Source organism: Acyrthosiphon pisum, chromosome A1, assembly GCF_005508785.2.
Source record: "Acyrthosiphon pisum isolate AL4f chromosome A1, pea_aphid_22Mar2018_4r6ur, whole genome shotgun sequence".
In the NCBI taxonomy this organism is placed as follows: Eukaryota; Metazoa; Arthropoda; class Insecta; order Hemiptera; family Aphididae; genus Acyrthosiphon; species Acyrthosiphon pisum.
In genome coordinates this window covers 160,878,705-160,884,830 of record NC_042494.1, presented here as the reverse complement: position 1 = coordinate 160,884,830, position 6,126 = coordinate 160,878,705, and positions in this window count along the sequence as shown.

Genomic DNA, 6,126 nt, shown 5'->3' with positions numbered 1-6,126 from the left:
CGAATACGGTTCAGATAAGTCTTTTTGTATTAACCGCATAATATCTTTCATTTGTTGCTCGTTTTTATAACAAACATATTTGACACCATCAATTTGTTGTAAGCCTTCGGCGAGGTCGCTATTATTTACATCACTAGACGAACACGACGGCTTACATTGACTAGACGACGATGAGGATGTCGACGACGACGATATAGAATTCAAACAGGGCAAATTATTTTGCGCTACATCGCCGCTATAGGCGTTGTTTTCGGATATCGATAGACGACTAACATCCTCAATAAGGTCGGTGTTTGAGTAAACGATGGGTTCGACTACACGGTTGACGACGTCGGACAGAACCACAGTGTTGTCATCATCTCTTGTGTCTAGCTCGTGGGATTGAAGTTGTACGTCTGCCATTTAGGTTACCGTTTGATTCCGGCATTAATAGTTATTAATTTTTAAAACATATTATTTTTCGATCCGAATCCATATTGAATTAATGAAATATCACAATTTTAGATTTTACTCATTCGGTACAACAGTAGGTTGTAGACGGTATGTTATACCATTATTATTATTATTATTATTATTACCATTATCATCATTGGATTATAATCGTACAATATTGTGAATTGATTATGGTTGGAGTGTTAACACATTTTCATGGAAGAAACGAGTAAAGTGGAGCCAAAATAAAATATATTATAATAAATCCTTAGATCATAATAATAATATTATATTATACTACTTGTATAATAATTAATAGATCATAGAATATTATAGAAGCGACACTCGCCCCTCCGCTTTAATTGTTTACATTTGGTGGCAGACTGATTGATGTTGTAAGCTTGGCGGTTAGGAACGCTTTTATCGCCGAAACGGACCGCTCGAGACCAGCCCGCCAAAGTTTAAAAAAAAAGGTCACTGCATACTACCTTAGAATAAATAACCATAAAGTAAATATATATATATTCGTATGACGTTATTAAAACACACTAACAATAAAATAAATTATGAACATGGAAGTTATAAGTTATGGTATTAAATAATAGATAAAATAATAAAATTAGTAAAATAAAATAAATGATAAAATAGGAAAAAAAAAGGAATAAACATTTTGGCAATAATAATTCAATACTGTAACATATATACTAAGATAGCTCTAGGTGGGTACTGGGTAACATATAATAGACTAGGACAGTTATATATAGATATCTAATTTTTCAAGCCAATTAATACCATCCCTGGTAACTTTATTCAGCTCTGCCAGTCCCCCAGGGGATGCTCTGGTGGGGCATTCCTCCACTATGTGTCTTGCGGATTGGGTATGGTATCCACAGTCACATTGTGGAGTGGGACTTAATCCCCATCGGTGCATCATGAGTCCAATTCGTCCATGTCCGGTTCTAAGTCTGTTTAGGGCTATCCAATGTCTCCTGGGGAGGTTAAATCCGGGGGGTTGCATCATAGTTGGTCAAAGAGATGGTTCGAGTCATATGTTAGACCTCCAATCTTCGGTCCATTTAGACATTAGGTCGAATTTTTCTGTGGTGAGTTTCCCTGCTAGTTTCCAAGTCGGTTTCCTGGATTTTAACCTTTGTAGAGGGCCAGCATTAGTGCAGTCGCTATGGATAGGAAGTGCGGTATTCCTAAGGCATTTAGTCCATTCTTGGAGCAATGAATTCATCCGACGAAGATTCGGTGGGGCAATATTGCGTAGTAAGGGTAGCCATTGAATGGGCGTTGATTTGACTGCTCCTGAAATGGTTCTCATGGCTGAGTTTAGTTGGACGTCGATTTTGTTCACATGGGCGTTATTGGCCCACACTGGGGCGCAGTATTCCGCTACTGAGTACGTTAATGCTAATGTAGAGATTCTTAGTGTATGGGCGTCTGCTCCCCATGACGAGTTGGCCAATTTTTGGATTAAATTGTTTCTTGTTTTTATTTTAGCAGCAGTTTTTGTTAGGTGCTCTTTATACGTAAGTGCAGTTCTATCCAAGGTAACTCCAAGATAAGTAGGATTTTGGCTATTTCTCACTTCTACATTATTAAATACAACTTTAATTGTTTGATTTGCCTGTCTGTTGTTGAGGTGGAATAATGATATTTCTGTTTTTGCTGGATTAGGTTTCAGTCTCCATTGTTTTAAGTAGTAGCTCAGGACAGTAAGGTCTGAGGTCAGTGTGATAAAGTAAATAATAATGTTATAATAACTATGTAGCTTTATTATTTTACGATACTACCATACATATTATATAAACATATTTATAGAAAGCCATATTCGGGGCAAAAAAAAAAAACCATAAATAAATTAAGAATAACGTTGTTTTTACGCAAAACCAGATTTCGAAGAAAAATTGATTTTTGTTTTTTTATCTATGCGTAATCAGAATGGTAACTGTATAAACCCCACAACTATCCAGCTACATCGTACCTTCAAAAAATTATTTTGAATATAAGAAGGTGCTAATTGTTGGATGATTTAGACCAAGTACTGACTACTCTCAGCAAAATACCAGCAGAAGATTTGAAAACAATATTCCATGACAAGCAGAAAGTAATTCATATTAATCCATTACCCATTGATGCAACCCACTACAGGTCATTAGAATTACCAGAAAGAAATGCTTTTACATATATATGTGGTTATTTGATTATGAAATGTTTTAACATGCATTCTTGTGAAACATACATAGGATATGGCAGATCTACCACAAAGTTATCCGATGAACTTTTTTTCACACACTTCAAAGCACATCAACACAGTTCTATATCCATGTTTTCATCGTTAATGACTCCAGATTGTAATTTTTACCAGTATATTTTTGAATTAGACACTAGGTACATTTACAAATCAATTTCCTACTTTAGCACCATTACCAAAAGTAGGGCCAAAAACTAAAAACTTTAACGTTAAATGTGCAGTACTTTTGAACATCCCTGTGAACAATTGCCTCATTAATATTTGTTAAAATTATTTATAAGATTTAGAATTTATACTACGTTAACCAGAACCAATCGAAATTTGCAAATTCCTCGCACAAAAAATAGAAAATTGCAAATTTTATGTAATTTATAAATATTGTTATATATATATTTTTTTTTATTCGATAAGGTAGTTCGTAATTTTTGTATAAAAACATGGTCTGTAAATAAAATAATGTATAAAGTACTGTTATTAACTGATTATATTATGTTAAAATTTGTTGTTATATTATTTCATTATCTAGTTTGTATATTTTGTAAATAAGTAAATTGTAATTCTCAACCTTTAACATCATAGAAAATTGTTGTTCTAAGCTTTAACACTGCAAGCTTGTCTTATACCTTTATAGAATGTAGATAATTAATTGTATGTATTAAATAATAACTACTTATACATTAATAAATTAATATCTGAAAAAAAAACTACTTACAATATTATTGAATATAAATATCTTAAAAAATATACTATCCGTAATCCGTCATTCCATCATATATTCATATCGTACAACATTAAAAAAAAAAACAAAAAAAATTGACGTAATATAATTTTATTTTATAATACTCTTTTTTCTGGAAATATAATCATCACGAATATTAAGATTATAATATTACATATTTTCATTTATTTATTATTATTTACATAATGCATCCGACATCAGTGGCATAGCCTCTATAGAAGGCGGCGACGGCAAAGAACCATGCCCCCTCACATTGGCCGTATTTAAACCAAATAGTAAATATTATGATAATTTAAAAAAATAAATACAAACCTCTTTTTAAAAAAAATTATCTAGAAGAATGAGATTTTTGGATTGAAATATTGGACTCAGTAGCTGGTATAATATTATTATAATTATTATAAATGGGTACCTAACAGCTGGCTACCTCATAAAGTTCTAAGTTGCTTGTAATAAATCAATATAAATAAACTTGATAAAAATGTTATTTATTTCAATAGGATGTATTTATTGTCTGCCGTACACCGCGCTTGGTCTAACATCCTCTTTTTTTGCACCGAAGAACAGGACGAAAATCACCTCCACGATCGCGTTTTCTAGCGTCTCCCATTTCACAACCACACTTATGGCATAGAAATGTGTTTTCGGCAGTGTCTAATAAACCGAGTCCCCTTAAAAACGCAGTGGAACTCTCTTCAAAGTGCACTTTTACCGAGAGTCAAATAAAAATCTTTTAATTGCAAAATGCATGATAAATATAAAAATGTTTAACTATTATAATGAATACGTAACCATACTATACAATCGATGACCGATAGGTAACTGATAGGTAACAAACTTATTATATAGGTACCTACCCTACGTATTTGTCTGGAATTAACAATTGTATCTCTATACCTACAACCTACTGTAAGCAACTTTATAGTAGGAAAATATACCGTATACAATCAGCAATCTTACTTAAGTATATTGTATATACACTATATTATACATTTATACATATTAGGTATTGTATTTAATTTGTTTCTGCTTTAATATGTAATCTACGTATATGATTGTAGACCGCATGCATTTGTAGTCCGCATACAAGAGCAGTACCAATTATTGGACTGATACACATTTCCCTTCACTCTTTATTAGGTTAAGCCATGGACGGACTGGGCCTGTAAAACCCTATTCACCTTCAATATTATAAAAGGCCTGCACATTTTCAGGAAAATGTCAGAAGAGCAAAATTAGTATTTTTACCATAAAAATAGCATAATTCCAACTGTAATTACACCAATAATATATTATCAAGGACTAAAGAGTATCGATTTATAGTATTCTATAAAATTAGAAATTATTATAAAATTCAGAAATTATACAGTTGAAGATAAAAAAGATTTAACATGTGTTATGAACTATTAATTATGGCCCGTTGGCGCTTATTAGTGAAGGGCCCTGTGCCCCGTAGTACAATAAGGGCCTACTGTCTACTATCCTGCCGGACAGTAGGTCAGTGGGCCAGTCCACCCATGGATTAAGAGGACTTCGCACCCGCATTTGTTGTCTTCGTCTTACACTCGTATAACATAGCGATTCTTCGTTCACCAGTTTCAATATAGTGTGCTGTTAATTTTTATATTAGAGCAAATCGACCTATTATCAAAATTTAAGGTAAGAACATTATCTGTGTTATCATTAACATTATTAAAATTTTCAAATATTAATATTTTACATAATCATAACTCATTTATAAAAATGTAAATATTGTAAAACCCCAACAATAGAACACAGATAATGTTCTCAACTAAAAGTTTGATAATAGGCAAATTCAGTATAATATCAAAACTAACAGCACTCTATTGAAACCGGTGAACGAAAATTCGCTATGTTGTAACTCGTAAGTGTGTAAGACGGAGAACATTATAACGGGTGTAACGTCCTGCCTCTTAAACTACTAAATACTTTACAGTCACAAAGCACTTCCAAGTTGTTCTTAAGGATAAATAAAATAACAGAATTATCGTCACTTGAAAAACATAATAGTTACTAGTTAATACAATAGTACCTAACTTTATGAAACAATGTTTATTTCATTCCTAAAAAGTGTTATGGTAGGTAATTAGGGAAAATGCTTATTTCGTACATAATATATTGAACGACGGATCAGTTTCAAGTCATCATTGTTCAGCAATGTCAGAAATTTTTTAGTCTTGTCGAACCTATATAGGTAACCTATATTACATTATTACCTACTTTTTTTGGACCTTGGACGCGTACTTATATACAGATAATTTTCCGTCTTTGTTTTCAATGAGCTTTTTATACAATAAATGTATCTATAAGTATCTTCATATAACACATTAACACCTGATCTATAAGTGATGACTGATGAGTACCTATATATATACTTCATCAATCATCATGGTTATGCACTTATGCTCTGAACTTTACTATTAGAATGGTTGACAATTTGGTCACTATTATACCTACTTTCAATATTACACTAACATTACAAAATGTAATACGTACCACACCAAAAATTGAAAATTCCATTTCTTAATTGCCTATATAGCCTCTATACTCATACAATTTGAAACTATTCAATATTCTACAACGTTTTTCTCTCCATATTCTAAACAGATATATATTATTGTGTCCTGCGTCTATTCACTATTATTATAATTAAATCGGAATTTCTTATCTCGAG